Source organism: Danio rerio, chromosome 24 (genome assembly GCF_052040795.2).
Source record: "Danio rerio strain M-AB ecotype USA chromosome 24, GRCz13ab, whole genome shotgun sequence".
Lineage (NCBI taxonomy): Eukaryota > Metazoa > Chordata > Actinopteri > Cypriniformes > Danionidae > Danio > Danio rerio.
Genome location: NC_141044.1, coordinates 37,405,380 through 37,418,563, shown reverse-complemented (window position 1 = coordinate 37,418,563; position 13,184 = coordinate 37,405,380). Strand labels below are relative to the sequence as shown.

The 13,184-nt window shown below is 35.7% G+C and overlaps 1 long non-coding RNA gene across 4 annotated transcripts in view; it reads left to right on the top strand.

Annotated features, from left to right (window-relative positions):
- Nucleotides 1-12,877, top strand: part of LOC147838087 (uncharacterized) — a 30,846-nt gene extending 17,969 nt beyond the window's left edge. For 2 of the 4 annotated variants that reach the window (XR_015525390.1, XR_015525389.1), the window contains one exon: nucleotides 5,981-6,467. This is a non-coding gene — a long non-coding RNA (uncharacterized LOC147838087). Of the gene's footprint in view, nucleotides 1-5,980; nucleotides 6,468-11,249 lie in introns of those variants that run through there. The other 2 variants (XR_015525391.1, XR_015525392.1) reach the window with 2 other exon arrangements.
- The last annotated feature ends 307 nt before the right edge of the window (nucleotides 12,878-13,184 follow it).

The window sequence follows — 13,184 nt, the reverse complement described above, 5'->3', positions numbered from 1 at the left end:
GCTTGTTTATTTTTTTTCCCTACTTTCTGTTCAACAGAAGATTTTTTTCAACACATTTCTAAACATAATAGTTTTAATAACTCATTTCTAATAATTTATTTGATTTATTTTCTCTGTCATGATGACAGTAAATAATATTTGACTACTTATTTTTCAAGACACTTCTATACAGCTTAAAGTGACATTTAAAGGCTTATCTAGGGTAATTAGGGTAAATATGCAGGTTAGGGTAATTGGGCAACTTATTGTATTACTGTGGTTCTGTAGATTATCAAAAAAATATATAGCTTAAAGGGATAATAATTTTGTCCCTGAAATTGTGTTTAAAAAAATTAAAAACTGCTTTTATTCTAGCTGGAATAAAGCAATATAAGACTTTCTCCAGAACAAAAAATATTATCAGACATACTGTGAAAATTTCCTTGCTCTGTTAAACATTACTTGGGAAATACTTAAAGAAGAAAACAATTTGAAGGGGGCTAATAATTCTGACTTAAACTGTATGTTACTAAATTAAAATAACACTGTAGAAATATCCCTAAATTAGCAGTTTTATTTTGTTTCATGTTTTTATATTTTATATTTCCCCTTTTATTTATGCTTTTAAATTGCAACAACTTTTAACCTTAAAGTTGGAAAAGGTGACTTTTATTAACAGTGTACAGTAATATATTGTCTGCTGTTGTATATTAACCTTGATAATAAACTGCCAGTACATTTTCTGTTATTTTACAGACTTATTTTTCTATATTATTTCTTATACATGATATTATTTCACCATGACCACTAAAATGTCAATAAAAGTCACTTTGTTAAAATGTACATTTAAATTTTCAACATCAGAAGTCGACAGAGCTGAGTTCAACATCATATAATGCAAGTCACAACTGTAAACAAGCTGAAAACACTTGTGAATCACAAAATGCGGAAACTGTAAACAGATTAACAGATTTTTTTTATTATTTTTTTACAGCAATCTGAGCCTATTCCAGCATGCCAATTTATCCTCTCAAATCGAGTTTCCCCTGAAGAATGATGTCAGTGAGGCTAAGCGCTGTTCTCATATAACTTGTCATATAACAACATAAAGATGATTAAATGATAACAGTATTGTGCGATTTGTACAATAGCAGGAAAAGTAGAGTCAGGGTGGCTTTAGCTGGAGAGTGCAGATAGTGCAGTACTTATAGAAGCAGTGAATGAATGACAGTAAGCCTGTTTCTCCTGGCCTGTTATGACCAGAGGTCTGCTCCCTGCAGGGTAAGACTCGCGGCTTGTGCCAAAACCTCTCTGCATTGACAAGCTCCTGTGCTTTCCCTGGCAGATGCCAAGTGCTCATGCAGTGGTGTAGAATGAGACTCGATCACATCGATCAGATGTCAAACGAGTCAATCACTGTGTGGCGTCTGTATGCATAATGCATGGCCGGATTGTGGACCATTCGGAATTTAATTGAGGATGCTTTTCAAATTCGGGTCGAGTTTGGTTGTCTGATTTGAGGCTGATTCGGACTGAAATTTGCAAGTAGAATTCAAAAAGTGCAGAATCAGACAGGTTGTTGTTGTTGTTTAAGCTGCACAGTATATTAAAATATCGTCACTAAAGGACGTGTATGTCATTTTCAGATTTGTCTGAAAAGTTTCATCACCCAAAACTTTCCTAATCTTCCTCCTGGTTCAAAAATGCACACCATTCTTTCTTTTAACCCACACAGAAAAGGCATAGTCTCAAATCAAATCAGCAGCACGTGTGCTATGATGAGTGAAAAGCTTACGTGCTGGCTCCAGACATTACAAAATACAGATCGTGGAAATACAACGACAGTGCAAAATACAGACAGTGCAAACACAACAACAGTGCAAAATACAACAGCATACCCCCCCCCCCAACCCAAAAAAGCGATATGTGCAATAAATAGGTGTCCATATAGGTTAAGGGTGTCACGATTTCGATTTTTAATCGAAATCGATCGAAATTTATGCTCAACTTCGATTATCGAATCAAAAAATAGAATCGTCGATGCTGCCACGCCCCCATGTCACGTCAGCTTGGCTTGCCAAGCGGGAAAAAAACATGCTTGTTGAAGTGCTTGTTGAAGTGCAGACGCAGGAGACCCGTCGACAGAGCTTAAATCCTCTCCTCTTTCAATGAAGTCGCCGGTGTGGAAGTATTTTGGATTTCCAGTTAGTTATGTTGACAACGTTCGTGTTGTCGACAAAAAAAAAACACAGTTTGCAAGCTCTGCTATGTACGTATTACGGTTGGGATGATAGACGATGGGTGCATCGCGATCCTTCGCCCTGCACCCGTTGCAAATCCGCTCGTGAAAAATACACACTCAGGTCCTGTTTACACTGTCTTTGTTTTTAAATGGCATTTTAGAACGATGACGATCCACATCCACACTGGCGTGTAGCATTTCTGAGCAGCCCTCCTTCCTCACTACCGCTGAAAACGCACATCACGTGACCACACACACTCATTCACACACAGACAGAGACGCACACACATTGTCATGCGCTCGAGACAGCGGGTCAAGGCAGTCAGCGGGTCAGTAGACTGCTTCCGTCTTTTACTTTCACACAAGTACTTAGTCATTTTAGCGAACACCTCAGATACTGTTTTTTTTTATGGGTAAAACAAAGACCATGCAGGTCAGGTAGTTTAAACGGTAGGCTACAAATGATTAATTCGTTATTAATTATTTAATTATTCATAATCGAAAATCAAATCGAATCGTGACTTTAGAATCAAATGTAATCGAATCGAGGATTTGTAGGATCGTGACACCCTTACCATATAGGTGTTTTTAGGCAGTTGTCTGTCATCTATCTGTCAATAAATTCTTTGAATTCTGATTCCTCTGAATTAGCTAATGCCTAGTTCAGACTGCGTGATTTTAGCCCCGATTTTGGCTCGTTGACAGGTTTTGAGAAATCGCCGACAAATGCCTGAAATCACAGGCAAATCGCTGCTCGTGCACGTGAGTGACAATCACACAGTATGAAAGTTTCAAAGACGCGATATGAGAGAACCGCCGATGAGTTGCCGGTGCCTGTGAGATATTTTGCGTGCTAAATATCTGGAGCTGTCGGCGATTCAAATCCTGCTGTGTGAATTGAGTTTTGACTGAAAATAACATCAGCGATCGCCTACAGCCAATGAGAGAGCAGCTTTCACTTGTGTGTGTGCGTGTGTGTATACCTGCTGCAGGCCAGCGGGAGGCTGGGGGAGAAGTTAACAGCGCTCTTTTTCTGTTTATTTGGACCCACGAAATGGAGGAAAAACTAGTGGAGGTTTGACAGGACTCGGGAGCAACCGTGTCTGTTTGACGTTTCATACAGAAAGAAATTAGTTTATTATCAACGTTGAAGAGAAATGGCTAATTCCCCTTAAACTCAGGTGAGCAAATATGTACATGTTCTACCCTTATTAAAGGCTTCTTTCTCATTATGTAGTCAATAGTTTGGACGAAGTTGTCGGCGATTCTTCCTATAGTAAAGTCATGCAATGTGAAAGTCCCTGTCGCCGATTCATCTTGCAGTGTAAACAAAGCAGCGACGAAACGCTAGCCCAGATAGTCATGCAGTGTAAAAACATCTGTGACACGACTACTTTGAAAATCATGCAGTCTGAACTCTGCATAAGAGTAGCTGGGAATAAGAGTTGGGGATCACCAACAGTGAAATAGAATGGGATTGTATACACTCAATCTTGTACACCGTTCTTCTATATGTGCCCGAAGTTTAATGCAGTTCAAGATTCTTCACAGAGCACACTACACTAATGCCAGATTAGCCAAAATTTACCCAAAAAGAAGTAATACTTGTAATAGGTGTCAACAATCTCCAGCAAATCACACACACATGTTCTGGTCTTGTCCAAAATTGACAGTGTTTTGGTCTAAAATATTCAATACTTTTGAAAAAAACTTTTAACATATCAGCCACTCCAAACCCTCTAACAGCACTATTCAGAGTTTGTTTTGAGCCAAATTTGCCTTCAACAATACAGAACGTTGTGTCTTTTACTACATTATTTGCTAGGAGGCTTATTCTGCTGAAGTGGAAACAAACATTTCCACCTTTATATGACAAATGGATAAAATAATTGTTTTTGTGCGCGTTTAAAATTGGAACAAATTAGGTTTTCATTAAGAGGGTCTTTACATTCTTTTTACAAAACATGGAAGCCCTTGTTGAATTATATTGACACTATAGATCTTGAAGCAGAAGAGGAGTAATTTTTTTTAATTATTATGTTTTTATTCTTATTTATTACTTTTGTAGTTTTGTTATTGCTGTTGTTTATGTATTTGTTTTATTAATTATTATAATTTTTTTTTACATTTACCGTTTTATTTTATAACTGTTTTTCTGATGGTCATTGGTTCTTAGTTGTGAAAACGCATAACAGTGTATTACTTATTTCTGTGTGTATATGATATTGTATCTGCAAATATTTTTAAATATATTTGGCAAAAAAAAAAAAAAAAAAAAAAAAAAAAAAATATATATATATATATATATATATATATATATATATATATATATATATATATATATATATATATATATATTTGTCACTATATTAATACAGTAGTCAAATTTTAAAGTTGGTCAACCTTTCATCAAAGATGTCAAAAAACTATTGAATGAATTTTGAGAAACTTTCAACTTCAAATCAACTTCAACTGTATCAGCAATATCCATATCACAGAGAAGTGCGACTAAGTTAATAATATGTGCCAAGCATTTGTGTGCTGCATCCATAGGTTGTTTATCCAAACTCGACTAATCGGATGGCACCTTTATATATATTTATGTATATATATATATATATATATATATATATATATATATATATATATATATATATATATATATATATATACCTATATGATATATTCATGATTTTAGCCCCGATTTTGACTCGCCGACAGGTTTTGAGAAATCGCTGACAAATGCCTGAAATCACAGGCCAATCGCTGCTCGTTCACGTGAGTAACAATCACACAATGTGAACCATCAAAGACGTGATCTGAGAGGATCGCTGAGTCGCCGACCCCGTGAGATATTTGGCGTGCTAAATATCTGGAGCTGTAGGCGATTCAAATCATGCCGTGTGAAATGAGTTTTGACTGAAAATAACATCAGCGATTACCAACAGCCAGTGTTTGGTTGTGAAACGTAGTTTAAACCAAAGTTGTCACCGATTCTTCCTATTTGAAAGTCATGTAGTGTGAAACGCCCTGTCGCCGATCCATCTTGCAGTGTAAACAAAGCAGCGACGAAATGCTAGCCCACATAGTCATGCAGCATGAAAACATCTGTGACACGACTACTTTGAAAATCATGCAGTCTGAACTCAACATTAGCTATATCGTAAGAAATACCCTTATCTCAGCACTCAACAACATTGAGTATTTTCCCAGTATCTTCCAGCCCGAAAACCAAATGTCTTTAAAATGTTATTTTACAAATTCCTACTTAAAAAGGTTTACCAGTACTGGGTTGCAGCTGAAAGGGCATCCGCTGTGTAAAACAAATGCCAGAGTAGTTGGCGGTTCATTCCACTGCTGAAGGAAAATGAATGAATGAATGAATGAATTTACTTAAACACTTTTTTATTTAATACATTTGAAGACTGAGAACCTAGTTGCTTACATTTTTGTGAATTGTAAAATGAGTTGCCCAGGGTAGTTTGGTTGCACATTCAGATGGAAAAACCACTAGAGGGCGCTGTGTACAATTTTTCAAAATGTAAAATGCACTGCTCTGTGTTTTGTTGCACATTTAGGTGACAAATTCACTAGAGCGCTGTCTACATTATTGCGAAATGTAAAACATGTTGCTCCGGGTATGTCTTATTGCACATTCAGATGATAAATCCACTAGAGGGCGATGTCTACATTTTTGTGAGTCTAAAATGGTTCCCGGAAGTTTAAGCAAAGATTTAAATTTGGAAATTTCTCTTACAGAAACGTATGGATTCACTGCAGGAAACCTGTATTCATCCCCTGAGCCACGTGAGGTACATTTCATTAATGATGGATGAGCTTTATTGGACCAGTTTTGGACTGCTTATAAAAAAAAATCAGCCAACTGTTGCCATTGGAGAGCTGGTAAAGACCATGATCACTTTTAAAATACCTTCGGCTTGATTTGACTGAAAGAAGAAAGTCATACTGTACACCTAGAAGGCCCTGAGGGTGAGTAAATCTTGAGATAATTTACTTTTCTTGTAATATTTTAAACTAAAATAGTCAATTTTACTAGTTCCTCAATCAGTCCTGTTGCAAACCCAAAAAAGATTTAAAAGCAGACTGTTTTGACTTATTTCTCGAGTTTTTAACTACTTTCAGATATTATACATGCGTCCTTAACACTAGTGAAACAGACATGGGTATATCCTGCGACAAAATCATCACTAAAAACAGATATGCAACAAATAAAGAATCAAGAAGACATCAAGAGAGTTTTTTACCAGTGTATGTTGCAGTGTATGCAAGTTGAAGCAAAAATCGATGTTGGAGACCAATGAACAATTAGCCAGAAAGCCTGCAAGTGATTCCCAGCCAATCGTGGCTAAAACCAGCTATTAGTCTGCTATTTTTGGATGTTTCCATCCAGCAAATTGGTTTTATGATGGTATTGTTGGTGACTCAGCTCAAGTCAGTATATGTGATATGATTTCAGCTGTCAATCACTGGTGACCAGGTACAATCTTTTATTCAGTCAGCCCTCAGGTGAAAGTGCTCAAAACAGCAATCACTCCTCGTCCCAGAGTGCAGCGGTGGAAGTAAAATGATTAGCATATTTGCTCGTATGCCATTGGTGTGGTAGAAACAAATTGATGTTTAGGTTTGGAAGGCAGCAACTACTCAAGGATTGTGATCCACTCTTCCTTTTTCCTACCTATTATAATACAAAAAACACTTTTATAAGGGGTTTAAACACAAATGTGTGTCAACAGTGTGTGTATATATCCAGCCTCTAATCAGACCCCCTAGTTTTTTGCGAATAATTATTATTATTATTATTATTATTATTATTTTTTTAAATTTTTTTTTAAGGACTGATTTTGTGGTGGTAATTCCCTGAAATTTGCAAACAATATTGCAATTTAAAAATAAATATGTAAATTTTAAAACATTTATGTATTTACCATTTTAGGTAGCATACTATGTTAGGTGTACAATCTGAAACCACTAACAATGACACAAATCATAAAAATAAAGCTTCTTTATTTTGGTCTTTTGTCAAGAAAGGACTAACAATCGGTTTGTATCGAATGTGATTCTAAAAAAATTAGATACATTTATACAGATAATGAATACACTATGCTGATGCATAGGCATTTGAAGCTCCGCTCTCTTTTGAAAAGAGCACAATCTCGCTTGAATTTAAAGGTGCAACACTTGAAATTGATATTTAGAAACGGCTTCTTCTTCTTCTTCTTGCAGCTTCTTTCTTGCAGCTGAACAATATAAAACTGACAATCATTCCCTCAGGTACACCTTATGTGCTTTATTCAGTGTCAGATGCTAATAATATGAGTTTGAATGCCATTTTACATGACATTTATTGCCATACTATTAAAAGCAGCAGCAGATAGTTCACCTCAGATCTTAAAGATAAAATAAACCGCTTGAAATTGAACTGCGAAATAATGCAAGCCAACATATATCAGTGATTCAGCATCTATATTTAATAATGTTAAAGAGGTTTAAAATGTATTCATTAGATTATAAACCTTACTATTTCATTGGAGTGCAGTGAGTGCACTATTCTGTGCTTCTGAATGACCGTGTCAGTCTTAGTCGTGTTTCATTTGGTGCAAACAGCCAGATTGCTTATCACTGCAAATCTTGTCATATGTTGTTAGGACACAAGGTTATAATGTAACCTGGTCACCTAATGTTTACGTTGGTAATATTTATATTATTTGCTAATTAATAACCTTGTGGAACTCTGAATCTGTGTCTCATTTCGGAGTCTGCTACTGTCCACCAGAGGTTGCATTTGGGTCACGGATGTGTGGTTTGAGAGCCTTCCTGACTGAATGAATGAAATGCATTTTCCAACCAGGCTGGGGTGATGAAATATAATTGGCTAAAGTGGCTGTAGGCATTTTAAAAGACCCAAAACAAAGACATTGCATACGCATTGAAAACAGAATAACTGACGTTAGCATTGTTTTTCAGATAAACAACTTCACTTAGCTTGTTTCTGAAATATCTGAAAACATATTTTGGTAATTTTATACTTTTAGAAGAATCAAATGCTTACAAACAGCACCTTTAAAGTGACGGTCACAAAAATGGCACAATTTGGATCATAGCTTAAAAGGGGCATTTTTAAAGTGTTATAAAAAATATTAGTGTGGTATTTTAAACTGAAACTTCACATACACACTCTAGGAACATCAGATTCTTACTATACATCTTGCAAAAAGGAACATAATTGGTCTCCTTTAAGATCAAACCTATATTTCAGTGAGATTTTTTATTTTTATTTATTTTTTTACATCTTTCTTCAAAGTGTATCAGTATTATGCCTCTTCTCGATTTTACTCGTTTGTTTTGTTAACAAATAGCTAAACCGCATGTGTCGCATCCAGGAATGTCTGGTAATAAATCACACAGAGGAATGTGAAATAATAAAAAACGATTTTAGTTATCGCATTATCCACTTGCCTTTTATTCAAGGACTTCTTTTGGGTATGCTACATGGCCGGCTTGCTCAGTCTCAACATAACAACAGACTCCGAGTTAGCTGTTCAAAAGTAATTTACATGTAGAAATATGCAAAATAATATTGTAATATGCTAATCCTCACACTCGGCATATTTGCTGTAATGGGGAGCCTGTAAACAGAATCCAGACATTACAATATTTGCAAAAGTCAGAATGTGAATGCAAATACACGGATTGCATCTGGGCTGTGTAAGCAGTATTGTTTTCTTTTGGTCTGCGTCTAGAATAATTATAAACAAGCGGTATGTATTTTTGTCGCAGCCTTCTTTCATTGATTTGATATTGATTTAATTGGTTGAGAGATATCTGTTACCCTGACCGTTTTCCGATTGTTGTTGTAATTTGTCTTCTATGAGCATCAGTATCCATGATCTTTTGTCATTTAAGGCTGGATTTGCAAGTGCGCTGTGAATGGATCCCTGAACTATTACCCCCCAAAACAATGGACATCGGTATTGATTGAACCACAGCCCATAGATCAAGCCTAGTGATAGTTACTGATTACCCAGCTGCTGTCTTGAAAGGATTTGAATCAAACTACAGTAGTCCATCTCTTCTTAAGCTCCAGATAAATTAAGATTCACATTTAGACTGCTTTTGGTAATGCTTATAGTGCATGACGATGGATTCATCCAGACTAACATTTTTGGATTGCTTTTTTATTTGTCGACACCTAAAATCACCATATACACCTAGCATTGATATGTTTTTACTTATCTGCTCATAAATAAACAACTATTCCCAGCAGGCACCTTGATATCAAATCAATATCAAATTGACATTAGCCATGATGTCAAAAATCCAAATCGATTCGATGTCAAAATCTTGATGTCTATTTAACATCCACACATTGATGCCTTTTTGACCACCTAAATAGCAACACAAAGTATTAAAATATAAGAAAAGTTGTATTCATCTGATGGCTTCAATTGCAAATTACGAATGTACACTGGATTTTGTATCCCTAAAATGCATTTAAACTACCTTGATGTCAAAACAACATCATATAGACATTAGCCATGAAATAAAAAAGCATTTCAAAAATGCAAATCGATTTGATGTCAAAATCTTGATCCTCACAATAATGCCTTTTTGACCACCAAAATAATGGCACAAAGTATTACAATACAAAAAGTTTTATTCATCTGAAAGCGTTAATTCCAAATTATGTTGATAAACTGGATTATGTCTTCCTAAAATGCATTTAAACTACCTTGATGTCAAAACAACATCAAATAAACATTAGCCATGACGTCAAAAACACGTCAAAAATGCTAATCGATTTGAGGTCAAAATCTTGACGTCTATTTGACATCCTCACAATGATGCCTTTATGACCACCAAAATAACGACACAAGTATTAAAATATAAGAAAAGTTTTATTCATCTGAAAGCTTTAATTCCAAATTATGAATGATCACGGGATTTTGTATCCCTGAAATCCATTTAAACTACCTTGATGTCAAAACAACATCAAGTGTACCTTAGCCATGTCATCAAAAAACATGTCAAAAATGCTAATTGATTTGTTGTCAAAATGTTGGTCTATTTGACATCCACGCATTGCTTTTTTTGACCACTAAAATATCGACACAACGTAATGTAAGAAGTTTCATTCATTAGATCGCGTCAATTCCAAATTACGAATGAACACTGGATTTTTTTATCCCTACAATGCCTGTAAACTACCTTGATGTCAAAACGACATCAAATATACATTAGCCATGATGTTAAAAAACATGTCAAAATGCTAATTGATTTGATGTCAAAGTCTTGATGTCTATTTGACATCCACACATTGATGCCTATTTGACTACGAAAAAAAAAACGACACACAGTAATAAAATATAAGGTGTTTTAGTCCCAGTTTTACGCCTTAGCCTTTCCCTTACCCCTTATTTTGCAATTTCACGTGAAGGGGTAGGGTTGTTCCAATTCTCTTTAGCTTGAAGACATATGGATAAGGGGAAGGGTTTTTCAGGAACACAGTTGAATCCAAGGGGGTACGAAAATTTCCAGAAAATACAGCAGCTCCAACAGCAAAATGGCTTGCCACGGGTCAGGAGCATACCTGCCAACAGTCCTGTTTTTCCCAGGAGTCTCCCCGTATTTCAGACCCATCTCCCGCCTTTCACTCATATTGTTCTGTCTCCCGGAAAACTCCCAGATTCCAACGAATCGTGATCGTGATCTTTTTTCGATTAATCGTGCAGCCCTAAAAGAGATCAAAAATGTTCATCAATAGCTGACATGTTTTTGGCGAAAATTTTAATGTCAACTTGATGTTGTTTTGACATGAAAGTTAGTCAACTGACATCAATTCACTTGTTTTTTATGCTATTTGTTATAGCTTGCCTCAAAAATGAAAATTGTTAGTATTTCTCACCCTAATGTCGTTTCAATGATCTTAGACCTTAATTTATTTTCAAAACGCATATTTATTAAGATATTTGGTTTTGGTTAAATCTGTGAGTTTTCTCATCCTCCATAGCCAGCAAGAGTCACAAGACGTTCAAAGTCCAGAAAGTGAATCAAAAACATTCCATGTGACAACTGGAATCATATGAAGCTCCAAGAACACTTCTGTTAATTACGGAATTTTCATTTTTGGGTGAACTTATTCTTTACAACAGGCTTATATGAGGTCTAAAACATTTGAAGCTTCTCCTGTTTTGACCACTTCCTCCTCATGTAGTAGATAATAGATTTAGATGTATTGTGTTTTTTTCACGTGGTGTGTGTAAACAAACCACCTACATACCACCTCTTGTGAGAAAATGCACCACAAGTATTCATGCATCCTTGCATTGTACCAAAACACAGATTGTGATCCAAATTGTATAGCCATCCAAATCATTTTCACATTCTGGAAACTGTTTGCTGGTCAGCAGCTGACGTGTTTGTTCATTCAGTCGTATTCATGTATAACACAGAATACTTCTGCAAAAGCGATAAAGGGCTTGATGAAATAAAAGGGAGGTGTCTTAATATAAAATATAAACACCAGCGGTCACGACACTTGTATTTGAACGCATGGTAATTTTAGATAAAAAGCAACTGATCATTTGTGATCAGAAAAAAATGCATGTTACTATGTGGCACAAACAAACCTTTCTTTCAAAGTCTGAATACACCAGATTCACAGTCCACATTTCAAAGTAAAAACATTTTCAAATACATCTGCCTGGAAGTATGTTGACAAAAATATCATATTATAATATGCACTACCTGACAAATCCAAGTTTTAGGAACAACAAATAATAAATTGACTTCTACTGTAGTTCAGGGCTCAATAATAACGCCCCATTCACACGGGGCGTCAGCGTCAACGATTCCCATTCACTTTAAATGGGTGAACATCAGGCGTTGCTGAATTGCATTGTGGATCCGTCGGCGCCGGTTCAGAGGCATTGCTCGCTAAAAAAGTTGGGACTAGCTCAACTTTTCAAGTGCTGATGGAAGCTTCAGCCAATCAAATCGCTGTATGCAAATACACCATCTAGAAAGGGGCCTATTGCTGACTAAACTTCATTGGCTGACGCTGCTATTACGATTGCTTCAGCCCCAACTTCAGACATGCCTTCAGTCAAACGTTGATGCTGAAGCCATGTGTGAATGGGGCGTAAAGACATGCCAGCCCACCTTTTGTTTAATAATTTTGAACCGCAATAAAATACCTTCACATTTTCCATACTGCTCTTTTTGTTTGCATAACACATTTATTAACAATTTTTTAAAGTATTGAAATTCTAAATTCACAGACTTTATTTTTGACACATTATTTAAAATATGCGGCCAAAAAATAGCTATTAACTTTTTTTTATTTGGCTTGATCAGACCAGTAGAAAAAATCTGTAGCACTGAACCCTGTAGTTGATCATTTGGTATCAGATGTGGCTTATATAAAAGGCAAAGGCCTTTAGATTACATTTATTTTACCAAAATAAACTATGATCATGCCTTGATTTTTAATTATTGAATTAGGACGGTAGGTTCCAATAGGTCTTTAGCAGTATTTGTGATGATTGGGATGCAGTTCAGCAGATGATTCATAAAAAATCTACCTTCTGCCACTTCTCCAAATGATCAACCAGAAGTCAAGTTATTATTTGTTGCTCTTACAACTGGGATCAACAACAAGACTTTTGTCAGGGAGTGTAAGTCATCTCTTATTCTAAAAACAATATATATCATGATATAGTACCATTACTGTAAATTCAATCAATTTATACTTTCTCACGGTGTTGTTATCCATATACCTGTCTGCAGTCTTGTAATGGTGCTCCTATAAATAAGAAAAGTATTACTGTAAACAATTTATTTTTGTGACATTGCAATATAAACGATGGAGCATAATATGATTCAATATACGCTATATACCGTCATCACACAGCCCGACTTATAAAAGTGTCATCAAATTTCTTGG